This window comes from Saimiri boliviensis, chromosome 14 (assembly GCF_048565385.1).
Source record: "Saimiri boliviensis isolate mSaiBol1 chromosome 14, mSaiBol1.pri, whole genome shotgun sequence".
Classification (NCBI taxonomy): Eukaryota; Metazoa; Chordata; class Mammalia; order Primates; family Cebidae; genus Saimiri; species Saimiri boliviensis.
Genome location: NC_133462.1, coordinates 75,708,183 through 75,723,350, shown reverse-complemented (window position 1 = coordinate 75,723,350; position 15,168 = coordinate 75,708,183). Strand labels below are relative to the sequence as shown.

Sequence of the window (15,168 nt, the reverse complement as noted above, 5' to 3'; positions counted from 1 at the left end):
ACTAAAATGCTGTATTTTAGGATAAATGTGTAGCTGATACTTTAATGTTCTGACAATGTGTAAATACATGGAATCAGTAATTTATGAACTCATAAAAATATTCTATTTCAACTTTTGCAGAATTTATTGACTTAACAGCGCTAGTAAAAATAGTTAAGCTGCACAAGACTCAGTGCTGTGCTTGTCAGACTCAGGTCTGACCCACCACAGCTCCAGTGATGGTGGCCACAGAGATACTTGTGTCACCTCTCCACCAGCGCTAGGCAGCTTAGCACACAGAGAGATTCCACTGTTTGGGGGGAAAAGCAATTATTTCTGCCAGCACTTGTGCTTTAAATGCATCATCTCAGTGAGCACAAAACCCCTCAAAGTAACACTATCATTATTCTCAACTTAAGGAAGACGACTGAATAGACTCCTCCACTGATGGTGCTCCCCACAGATACACCAAGTTTAACAACCATCTCTATGAAAAAAGCATCTTCATAAAAAGGTGAGCATTCATAGTACCTGGTTTTGAATTTATATTGCTGAAAGAGTCACTTAAGAGAGTGGAAAAAACAGTCTTAAATTGCTGAAGCCATCCCTCCTTCACCCCCTGTGGTGGACGTGTAGTACAGAGGTAGAATGTGTATGCTTGGGGGACAAAGAGCACAGTGACCATGGAATTTTGCATTGAAACTCGGTGCTGCCAATACTGGACATAACTCAGCTGATGTCCACAGAGGGAACATTTAGACCAGCCCTAGCCAGAGGGTAATCACCCATCCCAGCAGTCAGAACTTGAGTTTTGGTAAGCCTTGCCTCTGTGGGCTAAAATGTTCTGAGGTTCTAAACAAACTTGAAAAGCAGTGTAGGCCATAAAGACTGCAAGTCCTAGACAAGTCCCAGTGCCATGCTGGGCTTAGTCAGTGGACTGGGGGACACATGATCTGTTGAGACACCAGCTGAAGCAGCTAAGGGAGAGCTTTTATCATTTCTCCCCGAACCCCAGGCAGCACAGCTTTCAGCTCCAAAAGAGACTCCTTACTTCCACTTTAGGACAACAGAAGGAAGACTAAAGAGGATTTTGTCTTGCAACTTGGATACTGGCTCAACCACAGCAGGACAGGGCACCTGGCAGAGTCATGAAGCCCCCATTCTAGGCCCTAGATCTTGGATGACATTTCTAGACACACTTTGGGTCAGAAGGGAATCTCCTGCCTTGAACAGAAGGATCCAGTCCTGACAGGTTTAATCACCTGCTAACTAAACAGACCTTGGGCCCCGAATAATCAGCAACAGTAGCCAGGTAGTACATGCCATGGGACTTGGGTGAAACTCTAAGATATTCTGGCTTTAAATGTGAGCTAACATGTTCCAGCTGTTTTGGCCATGAGGGAAGACTTCTTCTGCCTAAGGAAAACACAGGAAAGAGTATTGGGGACTTTGTCTTTGTCTTACAGCTTAGCTACCAGCTCAGCTACAAAGGGGTAGAGCACCAAGCAGGCACTTGGTGTTCCTGATTTTAGGCCTTGGCATTTGGATGGCATTTCTGGACCTGCCTTGGGCTAGAATTGAGTTCACTCCCCTGTAGGGTGAGTCCAAAGCCTGGCAGTATTTACTACAAGCTGACTAAAGAGCCTTGGGCTTAAGTGAACATCAGCTGTACCCTGGCAGTACTCCCTATGGACCTGTGTTGGTGAGGCCCATGGAGAAAAACTCCTCTGCCTGTGGAAAGGGAAGGGAAGAGTGGGAAGGACTGTGTCTTGTGGTTTGAGTGCCAGCTCAGGTGTAGTAGAATAGAGAAACAAGTATATTTCTAAGGTTTCTGACTATAGGTACTGGTTCCCAGTTGGCATCTCTGGAACCACCCAGGGCCCAGGCAGAACTCATTACTCTTAAGGAACAACACAAGCCTGGCTGGCTTTATCACCTGCTTATTGCAGAACCCTAGGGCCTTGAGCAAACATAGGTAGAAGCCAAGTAGTAATTAAAGTGGGCCTTGCATAAGACTCAGTGCAGTGTTGGCTTCAGGTCTGACCCACCACAGCTCCAGTTATGGTGGCCACATGCATGCTTGTGTTACCCCTCCACAAGCTCCAGGCAGCTCAGCACATAGAGAGAGACTCCACTGTTTGGTGGTGGGGTGGGGGGAGAAGGGGGGAGGGGGGAAAGGGAAGCAAACAAGAATCTCTGCCTGATAATCTGGAGAATTCTTCTGAATCTTATCCAAGACCACCAAGGTGGTACCTCTTTATGTCTGCAAGAACCACAGCATTACTCAGCTTGGGTAATTATTGAGTTTCATTAATAATTCAATAGAATTTCATTAAACTCAATGAAAATATGGCTGCAGTGAGCAATAACATAGATAGCAACAGCCAAGTTCCTTAAAATACCTGGAAGGCTTGCCCAAGAACCATAAGTTCAAACAAGCTTAGACTGCAAAACTACAATAAATACATAATTCTTCAATGCCAACACCAAAAAAGCCTCAAGACTATCCAGGAAAACATGACCTTACCAAATAAACTAAATAAGGCTTCAGGGACCAATGCCAAAGTGACAGAGATATGTGACTTTTCACATGGAGAATTCAAAATAGCTATGTTGAAGAAATTCAAGATAATACAAGAAAAGAACTCAGAATCCTTTCAGACAAATTTAACAAAGAAATTGATATAGCTTAAAAGAATCAAATAGAAATTCTGGAGTTGAAAAATGCAACTGACATACTGAAGCCTGCATCAGAGTCTCTTAATAGCAGAATTGATCAAGCAAAGGAAAGCATTAGTGAGCTTGAAGATGGGCAATTTGAAAATACAGAGGAGGCATCAGAAAAAAAAGAATAAAAAAGAATAAAGCATGCCTACAAGCTCTAGAAAATAGTGTCTAGAAAAAGAAAACATAGCCTGAAAATAGGAAAGCTAGGAGTTAATGGCTTTAAAGAGAAGGTAGAGACCAAGATAGGGGTAGAAAGGGATAATAACAGGAAACTTCCCAAACCTAGAGAAAGATATCAATATTGAAGTACAAGAAAGTTATAGAATGCTGAACAGATTTAACCCAAAGAAGACTACCTCAAGGCATTTAATATTCAAACTTCCAAAATTTAAAAATAAAGAAAGGATCCTAAAAATAGCAAGAGAGAAATGAAACAAATAACACACAATAGAGCTCTAAAATATCTGGCAATAGACTTTTCAGTGGAAACCTTATAGGCCAAGAGAGAGTGGCAGGACATATTTGAAGGGCAGAAGAAAAAAAAAAGCTTTTACCCTAGTATAGTATATCTGTCTAAAAAATTCTTCAAACAGGATGGGAAAATAAAGACTTTCAAAACAAACAAAAGCTGAGGCATTTCACCAAGATGACACCTGTTACACAAGAAATGTTGAAGACAGTCCATCAATCAGAAAAACACAAAATATTATAATGCTGTAGTTGTAGTGTGTAAATAACATATCTCAAGTAGAAAGACTAAAAGACAAAGTAACAAAAAATAACTAGAACAACTTTTCAAGAAATAGATCATACATTATGGTATAATAAAAAAAATAAAAGGTTAAAAAGGGGGAAAAAGTTAAAGTGTAGAGTTTTTATTAGCTTTGTTTTTGCTCATTTGTTTATGCAATCAGTATTAATCTGTCACCAGTTAAAAATAATAGTTATATGATATTATTTGCAAGCTTCATCATATCCATAAATCCAAAAGATAAAATGGATACATAAAAAATAAAAAGCATAGAAGTGTTCCAAGATGGCCGAATAGAAACAGTTCCAAAATGCAGTTCTTAGCAAGAGAGATGCAGAAGCTGAGTGATCTACACATTTCCAAATGAGGTACCAGGTTCATTTTAATGGGTCTGGTTGGACAGGGGGTATAACTCAAAGAGGGCAAACTGAAGCAGGGAGGGGTGCTGCCCCACCCAGGAAGTGCAATTGACTTGAGGATAGGGGGCTCTCCCTCTCCAGTATTCTGGTTCAGATACTGTGCTTCACCCAAGCTCTCTACAACCCACAGAACAGATCTTTGCCAGGCTGAAAAGCGTCTGTGAGTTACCTGAACAGAGCAGAGCAGCAACTCTGGCCAGAGCCACAGATTTTCAGTGCAGATCTAAGTGGAAGTATTGGCTAATGATGAGAAAGCCTGTGGGACGAAGCTACTTGCCCCCCAAAAAGAAGGGGAACTGAAAGCAGGGTATCAGGCTATATGGCTAGGCAGGTCCCTTCCCCACAAACCCCAGCAAATTGAAGCCCTCTTGCTTGAGAGTTTTGCAGCCAGCACATCAGTTCAAGTCTGACCCGGAATGATACAGCTCAGTGTGTGTGTGGGGGGGGTGGGTGGGGGGGGAGGGAAAGGACAGCCACCATTTGCAGAGGCAAGCCTAATCTTCCTGAGTAAATAAAAGATGCAGGAGATACATACAGCAGCTCCACTGAATCCAGGGCAGCCAAGCAGCATCTATGCAAGCAGATAATGGAAAGGCTGCCTCTGCAAGCAGCTTCCTGAGATAAAAGCTAGACAAATCCAAGAAGATGGGAAAAACCAGCACAAAAAGGATGAAACCATCGAAGACCATAACGTCTCTACTCCTCCAAGGGATTACAACTCTACACCAGCAAGGGAACAGAACAAGATGGAGAATGAGTTTGACGAATTGACAGAAGCAGGCTTCAGAAGATGGGTAATAAATTTTTTCGAGCTAAAGGAACATGTTCTAACCCAATGAAAAGAAATGAAAAATGTTGAAAAATGTTAGATGAAATGCTAACTAGAATAACAAGCTTATAGAAGAACATAAATGACTTGATGGAACTGAAAAACACAGCATGAGAACTTTGTGAAGCATACGCAAGTTTCAATAGCCAAATTGATCAAGGAGAAGAAAGGATATCAGAGATTAAAGATCAATTCAATGAAATAAAACTAGAAGACAAGAAAAGATTAAAAAAGAGTGGAAAGAAATGAATAAAGCCTCCAGAAATATGGGATTATGTGAAAAGACCTAATCTATGCTTGATCGATGTACCTGAAGGTGACAGGGAGAATGAATACAAGCTAGAAAACACTCTTCAGGACATTATCCAGGAGAACTTCCCCAATCTAGCAAGGCAGGCCAACATTCAAGTCCAGGAAATACAGAGAACACCACAAAGATACTCCTCAAGAAGAGCAACCCCAAGGCACACAATTGTCAGATTCACCAGGATTGAAACAAAGTGAAAAATGCTAAGGGCAGCCAGAAAGCAAGGTTGGGCTACCCACAAAGAGAAGCCCATCTGACTCACAGTAGATCTCTCAGCAGAAACCCTGCAAACAAGAAGAGAGTGGGGGCCAATATTCAACATCATTAAAGAAAGTAACTTTCAACCCAGAATTTCATATCCAGCCAAACTATGCTTCATAAGTGAAGGAGAAATAAAACCCTTTACAAACAAGCAATTGCTGAGAGATTTCATAGCCACCAGACCTCCTTTACAAGAGCTTCTGAGGAAAGCACTAAACACAGAAAGGAAGAACCAGTATCAGCCACAGCAAAAAAGAATCAAATGGTAGTGATGCAATGAAGAAACTGAGCCAACCAATGCCCCAATTAAAAGACACTGACTGGCAAACTGGATAAAAAGTCGAATCATCTCACATGCAAAGACACACACAGACTCAAAATAAAGGGATGGAAGAAGATTTTCCACACAAATGGAGAGAAAAAAAAAAAACACGAGTTGCATAATGAGTCTCTGATATGACAGATTTTAAACCAACAAAGATCAAAAGAGACAAAGAAGGGTATTACATAATGGTAAAAGGATCAATAAAACAAGAGCTAACAATCCTAAATATATATGCATCTAATACAGGAGCACCTAGATACATAAAGCAAGTTCTTAATGACCTACAAAGAGACTAAAACTCCCACACAACAATAGTGGGAGGCTTTAACACTTCACTGTCAATATTAGACAGATCAACAAGACAGAAAATCAACAAGGATATCCAGGACTTGAATGCAGATCTGGACCAAGCAAACCTAATAGACATGTACAGAACTCTCCACCCCAAATCCACAGAATATACATTCTTCTCAACACCACATTTCACTTTAAAATAGACCACATAATTGGAAGTAAATCACTCCTCAGCAAATGCAAATGAACAGAAATCAAAACAAACAGTCTCTCAGATCACAAAGCAAACAAATTAGAACTCAGGATTAATAAACTAACTGAAAACTCCACAGCTTCATGGAAACTGAACAACTGGCTCCTGAATGTTGACTGGATAAACAATGAAATGAAGGCAGAAATAAAGATGTCCTTTGAAACCAATGATAATGAAGACACAACATGCCAGAATCTCTGGGACACATTTAAAACAGTGTCTAAAGGGAAATTTAAAGCATTAATGCCCACATGAAAAAGTGAGGAAAGATCTAAAATTGACATCATATCAACAAAATCGAAAGAGCTACCGGAGGCAAGATCAAGAAAACTCAAAAGCTGAAGACAAGAAATACTAAGATCAGAGCAGAACTGAAGTAGATATGAGATTTAAAAAAAAAAAAAAAAAAAAAAAAAACCTTCAAAAAATCTATATATCCAGGAGCTGGTTTTTTGAAAAGATCAACAAAATAGACCACTAGCCAGACTAATAAAAAAGAAAAGAGAGAAGAATCGAATAGATGGCAATAAAAAATGATAAAGGGATATGACCACCAATCCCACAGAAATACAAACTACCATCAGAGATTACTACAAACAACTCTATGCACATAAACCAGTATATCTGGAAGAAATGGATAAATTCCTGGACACTTACACCCTCCCAAGACTAAACCAGGAAGAAGCTGAAACCCTGAATAGACCAATAACAAGGGCTGAAGTTAAGCCAGCAATTAATAGCCTACCAACCAAAAAAAGTCCAGGACCAGATGAGTTCACAGCCGAATTCTACCAGATGTACAAAGAGGAGCTGGCACCATTCCTTCTGAAACTATTTCAAACAATACAAGAAGAGGGAATCCTCCCTAACTCATTTTAAGAGATCAACATCATCCTGATCTGAAGAGCACAGTGTTTGAGCTCCCTGACCCCTGTATATCCTGACTGGGAGCCACCTCCCAGCAAGGGCCAACAGACACCTCATAAAGGAGAGCTCTGCCTGGCATCTGGCAGATATCCTTCTGGGAGAAGCTACCAGAGAAAGAAACAGGCAGCAATGCTTGCTGTTCTGCACCCCATGCTGGTGATTCCCAGGCAAGCAGGATCTGAAGTGGACCTCCAGAAAACCAGCAGACGTGCAGCAGAGGAGCCTATCAGAAGGAAAACTAACAAACAAAGAAATAGTTTTAACGTCAACAGAAAGGACATTCAATCAGAGACCCCATCCAAAGGTCACCAACTTCAAAGACCAAAGGTAGATAAATTCATGAAGATGGGAAGAAGCCAGCACAAAAAGGATAAAAATTCCAAAAACCAGAATGCCTCTTCTCCTCTAAAGGATCACAACTCTTCAGCAGCAAGGGAACAAAACTGGAAGGAAATGAGTTTGACGAATTGACAGAAGCAGGCTTCATATGGTGGGTAATAACAAACTTCTCTGAGCTAAAGGAGCATGTTCTAACCCAATGCCAGGAAGCTAAGAATTATTAAAAGAGGTTAGACAAAATGCTAACTAGAATAAGCAGTGTAGAGAAGAACATAAAAGACCTGATGGAGCTGAAAAACACAGCACAAGAACTTCAAGAAGCATATACAAGTTTCAATAGCAGAATAGATCAAACAGAAGAAAGGATATCAGAGATTGAAAATCAACTCAATGGAATACAGCAAGAAGACAATATTAGAGAAGAAAGAGTGAAAAGAAATGAACAAAGCCTCCAAGAAATATGGGACTATGTGAAAAGATCAAATCTACGTTTTATCAGTGTGCCTGAAAGTGACAGGGACAACGAAACCAAGTTGGAAAACACTCTTCAGGACTTTATCCAGGATAACTTCTCCAACCTAGCAAGGCAGGCCAACATTCAAATCTAGTAAATACAGAGAACACCACAAACACACTTCTCAAGAACAGCAACCCCAAGACACATAATTGTCAGATTCACCAGGGTTGAAATGAAAGAAAAAATCCTAAGGGCAGCCAGAGAGAAAGATCAGGTTACCCACAAATGGAAGCGCATCAGATTCACAGCAGATCTCTTGGAAGAAACCCTACAAGCCAGAAAAGAGTGGAGGCCAATATTCAACATCCTTAAAGAAAAGAGTTTTCAACCCAGAATTTCATATCCAGCAGACTAAACTTCATAAGTGAAAGAGAAATTAAATCCTTTATGGACAAGCAACCGCTGAGAGATTTTGTCACCACCAGGCCTGCCTTGGAAGAGCTCCTGAAGGAAGCATTAAACATGGAAAAGAGCAAGCAGTACCAGCCACTGCAAAAACATACCAAGTTGTAAAGACCATCGACACCAGGAAGGAACTGCATCAACTACCAAGCAAAACAACCAGCTAACATCATAATGGCAGGATCAAATTAACACATAACAATATTAACCTTAAATGTAAATAGACTAAATGCCACAATTAAAAGACACAGGCAAATTAGATAAAGGGTCAAGACCCATCAGTGTGCTGTATTCAGGAGACCCATCTCCCATGCAAAGACACACATAGGCTCAAAATAAAGGAATGGAGGAAGATTTACCAAGCAAACAGAAAGTAAAAACAAAACAAACAAACAACAACAACAAAAAAAACAGGGGTTGCAATACTAGTCTCTGATAAAACAGACTTTAAATCAACAAAGATCAAAAGAGATAAAGAAGGGCATTACATAATGGTAAAGGGATCAATGCAACAAGAAGAGCTAACTATCCTAAATATATATGCACCCAATACAGGAGCACCCAGATACATAAAGCAAATTTGTAAAGACCTACTAAGAGATAGACTCCCACACAGTAATAGTGGAAGACTTTAACACCCCACTGTCAATATTAGACAGACCAACGAGACAGAAAATTAATAAGTATATCCAGAACTTGAACTGAGATCCAGACCAAGTAAACCTAATAAACATCAACAGAACTCTCTCTGTCAAACTCACAGAATATACATTCTTCTCAGCACTACATGGTACTTATTCTAAAATTGACCACATAATTGAAAGTAAAACACTCCTCAGCAAATGCAAAAGAAAGGAAATAATAAAAGTCTTTCAGACTTCAGCAATCAAATTACAACTCAGGATTAAGAAACTCATTTAAAACTTCACAAAAACATGGTAACTGAACAACCTGCTCCTGACTGACTACTGGATAAATAATGAAATGAAGGGAGAAATAAAGATGTTCTTTGAAACCAGTGAGACTGAAGATACAATACAGCAGAATCTCTGGGACACATTTAAAGCAGTGAGTAGAGAAAAATTTATAACACTAAATGCCCAAAAGAGAAAGAGAAAAGATCTAAAATCAACACCCTAATGTCGCAATGAAAGGAACTAAAGGAGCAAGAACAAACAAATTCGAAAGATAGCAGAAGACAAGAAATAACTAAGAGCAGAGAGAACTGAAGGAGACAGAGACACAAAAAACCATTTTTTAAAAAACAATGAATCCAGGAGCTGGTTTTTTGTAAAGATTAATAAAATAGATAGACTGCTAGCCAGATGAATAAAAAGGACAAGAGAGAAGAATCCATTAGATTCAATAAAAAATGCTAAAGGGGCTATCACCACCAATTCCACGAAATAAAAACTATCAGAGAATACTATAAACACCTCTATGCAAATAAAGCAGAAGATCTAGAAAAAAATAAATAAATTCCTAGACACTTATATCTTCCCAAGACTAAACCAGGAAGAAGTCAAATCCCTGAATAGACCAATAACAAGTTTTGAAAATTGAGGCATCCATTAATAGCCTACCAACCAAAAAAAGTCCAGGACGAGACAGATTCACAGCCAAATTCTAACAGAGGTACAAAAAAGAGCTGGTAACATTACTTCAGAAACTATTCCAAACAGTACAAAAAGAAGGAATCCTCCCTAACTCATCTTATGAGACCAACATAATCCTGATACCAAAACTTGGCAGTGACTCAACTAAAAAAGAAAATTTCAGGCCAATATCCGTGATGAACATCGATGCAAAAATCGTCAATAAAATACTGGCAAACAGAATTCAACAGCACATCAAAAAGCTTAGCCATCATAATAAATTTGGTTTCATCCCTGGGATGCAAGGCTGGTTCAACATATGCAAATCAATAAATGTAATCTGTCACATAAACAGAACCAATGACAAGAAACAAATGATTATCTCACTAGATGCAGAAAAGGCCTTGGACAAAATTCAACAGCCCTTTATGCTAAAAACCCTCAGTAAACTAGGTATCGATGGAACGTATCTCAAAATAATAAAAGCTATTTATGACAAACCAACAGCCAGTATCATACTGAATGTGCAAAAACTGGAAGCATTCCCTTTGAAAACCAGCACAAGGCAAGGATGTCCTCTCTCACCACTCCTATTCAACATAGTACGGGAAGTTCTAGTCAGGGAAATCAGGCAAGAGAAAGAAATAAAGGATATTCAATTAGGAAAAGCAGAAGTCAAATTGTTTCTATTTGCAGATAACATGATTGTATATTTAGAAGACCTCATCATCTCAGCCCAAAATCTCCTTAAGCTGATAAGCAATTTCAGCAAAGTCTCAGGATATAAAATCAATATGCGAAAATCACAAGCATTCCTATACATCAATAACAGATAAACAGAGAGTCAAATCATGAGTGAAATCCCATTCACAATTGCTACAAAGAGAATAAAATACCTAGGAATACAACTAACAAGGGATGTGAAGGACCTCTTCAAAGAGAACTACAAACCATTGCTCAAGGAAATAAGAGAGGACACAAACAGTTGGAAAAACATTCCATGCTCATGGTTAGCAAGAATCAATATCATGAAAATGACCATACTGCCCAAAGTAATTTATAGATTCAATGCTATCCCCATCAAGCTTTCTTCACAGAATTGAAAAAAATCAAAAACAAGCAAACAAAAAAACTCTTTAAATTTCATATGGAACCAAAAAAGAGCCTGCATAGTAAAAACAATCTTAAGCAAGCAAACACCAACAAAAAAGCTGGAAGCATCAGGCTACCTGATTTCAAACTATACTACAAGGCTACAGTAATCAAACCAGCATGGTACTGGTTCCAAAACAGAGATATAAACCAAAGAAGCAGAACAGAGGCTTCAGAAATAACACCACACATCTACAACCATCTGATCTTTGACAAATCTGACAAAAACAAGCAATGGAAAAAGGATTCCCTATTTAACAAATGGGGTTGGGAAAACTGGGTAGCCATATGCAGAAAGCTGAAACTGGATCCCTTCCTTATGCCTTATACAAAAATTAACTTAAGATGAATTAAAGATTCAAATGTAAGACCTAACAGCATAAAAACCCTAGAAGAAAACATAGGCAATACCATTCAGGACACAGGCCATGGGCAAGGACTTTATGAATAAAACACCAAAAGCAATGGCAACAAAAGCCAAAATTGATGAATGGGATCTAATTAAACTAAAGAGCTTCTGCACAGCAAAAGAAACAATCATTAGAGTGAACTAGCAACCAACAGATTAGGAAAAAATTCTGCAATCTACCCATCTGACAAAGGGCTAATATCCAGAATCTACAAGGAACTTAAACAAATTTACAAGAAAAAAAACAAATAACCCCATCAAAAAGTGGCTGAAGGTTATGAACAGACACTTCTCAAAAGAAGACACTTATGCAGCCAACAAACATATGAAAAAAAGCTCATCATCACTGGTCATTAGAAAAATGCAAACCAAAACCACATTGAGATACCATCTCATGTCAGTTAGAATGGCAATCATTAAAAAATCAGAAGACAACAGATGCTGGAGAGGATGTGAAAAAATAGGAACAGTTTTACACTGTTGGTGGGAGTGTAAATTAGTTCAGCCATTGTGGAAGACAATGTGGCAATTCCTCAAGGATCTAGAAATAGAAATACCATTTGACCTAGCAAAGCAATCCCATTACTGGGTATATACCCAAAGAATTATAAATCATTTTACTATAAAGACACATGCACATGTATGTTTATTGCAGTACTATTCGTAATAGCAAAGACTTGGAACTGACCTAAATGCCCATCAATGATAGACTGGATAAAGAAAATGTGGCACATATATACCATGGAATACTATTTAGCCAAAAAGAAGGATGAGCTCATGTCCTTTGCAGGAACATGGAGGAAGCTGGAAACCATCATTCTCAGCAAACTAACACAAGAACAGAAAACCGAACGCCACATGTTCTCACTCATAAGTGGGTACTGAATAATGAGAACACGTGGACATGGTGGTGGAGGGGAACTGTCGGGGGATGGAGTTTATGTGAGAAATAGCAGGAGATGGGGAGCTAGGGGAAGGATAACATTAGGAGAAATACCTAATATTGATGATGGGATGATGGATACAGCAAACCACCACAGCATGTGTATACCTATGTAACAAATCTACACATTCTGCACATGTACTACAGAACTTAAAGTATAAAAAGTATTGAGATCAAAGCTGTAATAAAATATCTCCCAGCAAAGAAAAGCCCAGGACCTGATGCTTTACTGCTTAGTTTTACAAAATATAAAAAATTTAACTAATACCAATCCTCTCGTAGTCTTCCAAAAAATAGAGAAAGGACTACTTCCAAACTCATTCTGTGATGCCAGTATTACCCTGATACTAAAAGAGGACAAAAACACATTAAAAATAAAACTACAGGCCCATATTCTCAGTGAAAATTGAGGCAAAAATCTTTAACAAAATGCATGCAAACCAAAGCCAACAACACATTCAAAATGTACTTCATCATGACCAAGTGGGATTCATCCCAGGGATGCAATGATGGTTTAAAATATTCAAATCAATCAGTGTGAAACATCAATTCATTAAAATAAAGAACAAAAATCATTTCAACTGATGCTGAAAAAGCATTTGATTAAATTCAATATCCCTCTGTAAAAAGAATCCTTAGTAAACTGAATATAGAAGAAACATACCCAACATAATAAAAGCCACATATGACAGACTCACAGCTAGTATTACACTAAATGGGGAGAAAATGAAAGTCTTTCCTCTTAGACCTTCCAGATCTTCCAGACAAGGGTGCCCAGTTTCCCCACTGTTATTCAACATAACACCGGAAGTCCTAGGTAGAACAATCAGAGAAGAGAAAGAAATAAAGGGCATCCAAGTTGGAAAAGAAGAAGTCAAACTCCTTGTTTTGCAGATGATTTGATTTTATATTCGGAAAAAACTAAAGACTCCACCAAAAAACTATTAGAACTGATAAACAAGTTAAGTAAAGTTTCGGGATACAAAATCAACATCCAAAAATCAGTAGCATTTCTATATGCCAAGAGTGAACAATCTGGAAAAAAAAAATCAAGAAAGTAATCTTATTTACAATAGCTACACATAAAAATAAGTACCTAAAACTCAATCAAAGTAGTAAAAGATCTAATAAAAAATATAAAACATTGATACAGGAAATTGATGAGGACACCAAAAATTGGAAGAATATTATATTCCATATTCATGAGTTGTAAGAATCAATAGTGTTAAAATGTCCACACTACTCAAAGCAATGTATAGATTTAATGCAGTCCTTATCAGAATACCAGTGTCATTCTTCACAGAAATAGAAAACCTATCCTAAAATGTATACTACCACAAAGACCCAGAATATCCAAAACTATTCTGGGCAAAAGAAACAAAACTGGAAGAATCACATCATGTGACTTTAAACTATATCACAGAATTACAGTAAACAAATAGCACAGTAGTCACATAAAAACAGACACACAGACCAGTGGAACAGAATGAGAAATCCAGAAAGGAATCTGTACATCTACAGTGAACATATTTTAGACCAAGATGCCAAGAACATACATTGGAAAAAGGGCAGTTTCCTCAACAAATGGTGCAGGAATATGAAAAGTGTTTATTATCACTGGCCATCAGGAAAATGCAAATCAAAGTGACAATGAGATATCATCTCACTTCAGTTAAAATCGCTTTTATCGAAAAGACAGGCAATAAGAAATGCTGGTGAGGATATGGAGAAAAGGGAACCTTTGTATACTGTTTGTGGGAATGTAAAATAGTATAACCACTAAGAACAGTTGGGAGCTTCCTCAAAAAACTAAAAAAAAGAGCTACCATAAGATTAAACAATTCCATTGTTAGGTATATACTCAAAAGAAAGGAAGTCAGTATATTGAAGAGATGTTTGCACTCCTGTGTTTACTGCAGCACTATTTATGCTAATCAAAGTTTGGAAGCAACCCAGGTGTCTGTCAACAGATGAATGGATAAAGAAAAGGTGGTACATATACACAATGGAGTACTATTTAGCCATAAAAAAAAGAATGAGATCTTGTCATCTGCAACAACGTGGATGTAACTGGAGGTCATTATGTTAAGAAAAAAAAGCCAGGCATAAAAAGACAAACTTCACATGTTCTCATTTGTGGGAGGTGACATTTGAAGCAATTGAAATCATGGAGATAGAGAGTAGAAGGAAAATTACCAGAGGACAGGAGGAATAGTGGAGAGAATGGGGGAGAGAGAAGAAGAAATGATTAATGTGTATAAAAAACAGAAAGAATGAATAAGGTCTAGTAACTGATAGCTCAACAGGTGACCATATTCAACAATAATTTAATTTTACATTATAAAATAACTAAAAGATTATCATTAGATTATTTTTAACACAAAAGATACATGCTTTAGGCTATGGATACCCCATCTACCTTGATGTGATTATTTTATATTGTATGCCTGTATTAAAATATCTCATGCAACCCATAAGTATATACACCTACTATGTATACACAAAAATTAAAAATATTTTTTAAAAGTATTAACCTCCTGAAGTAAATCATGTCTTATATTTAAAAATAATAGGACAGTTTTCTTAAAGAATAAGAGATAAGGGAACCTGGGCACTCCAAAGTTTGATAATTTGCCAATGGTCACGTAGATTAGTCCATCCACTTTTCCTTTTGATAATGTTTTTATTAACTGTACAGGTAGTGAGAGTTTTAAAAATTGTTGGCAGCTAGAATAAAGA

General features: G+C 38.0%; 1 protein-coding gene across 1 annotated transcript in view; it reads right to left on the bottom strand.

The window, feature by feature from the left end:
- Positions 1 to 15,168, bottom strand: part of DNAH14 (dynein axonemal heavy chain 14) — a 376,422-nt gene that overhangs the window by 235,445 nt on the left and 125,809 nt on the right. The gene's annotated exons all lie outside the window — the stretch shown is intronic.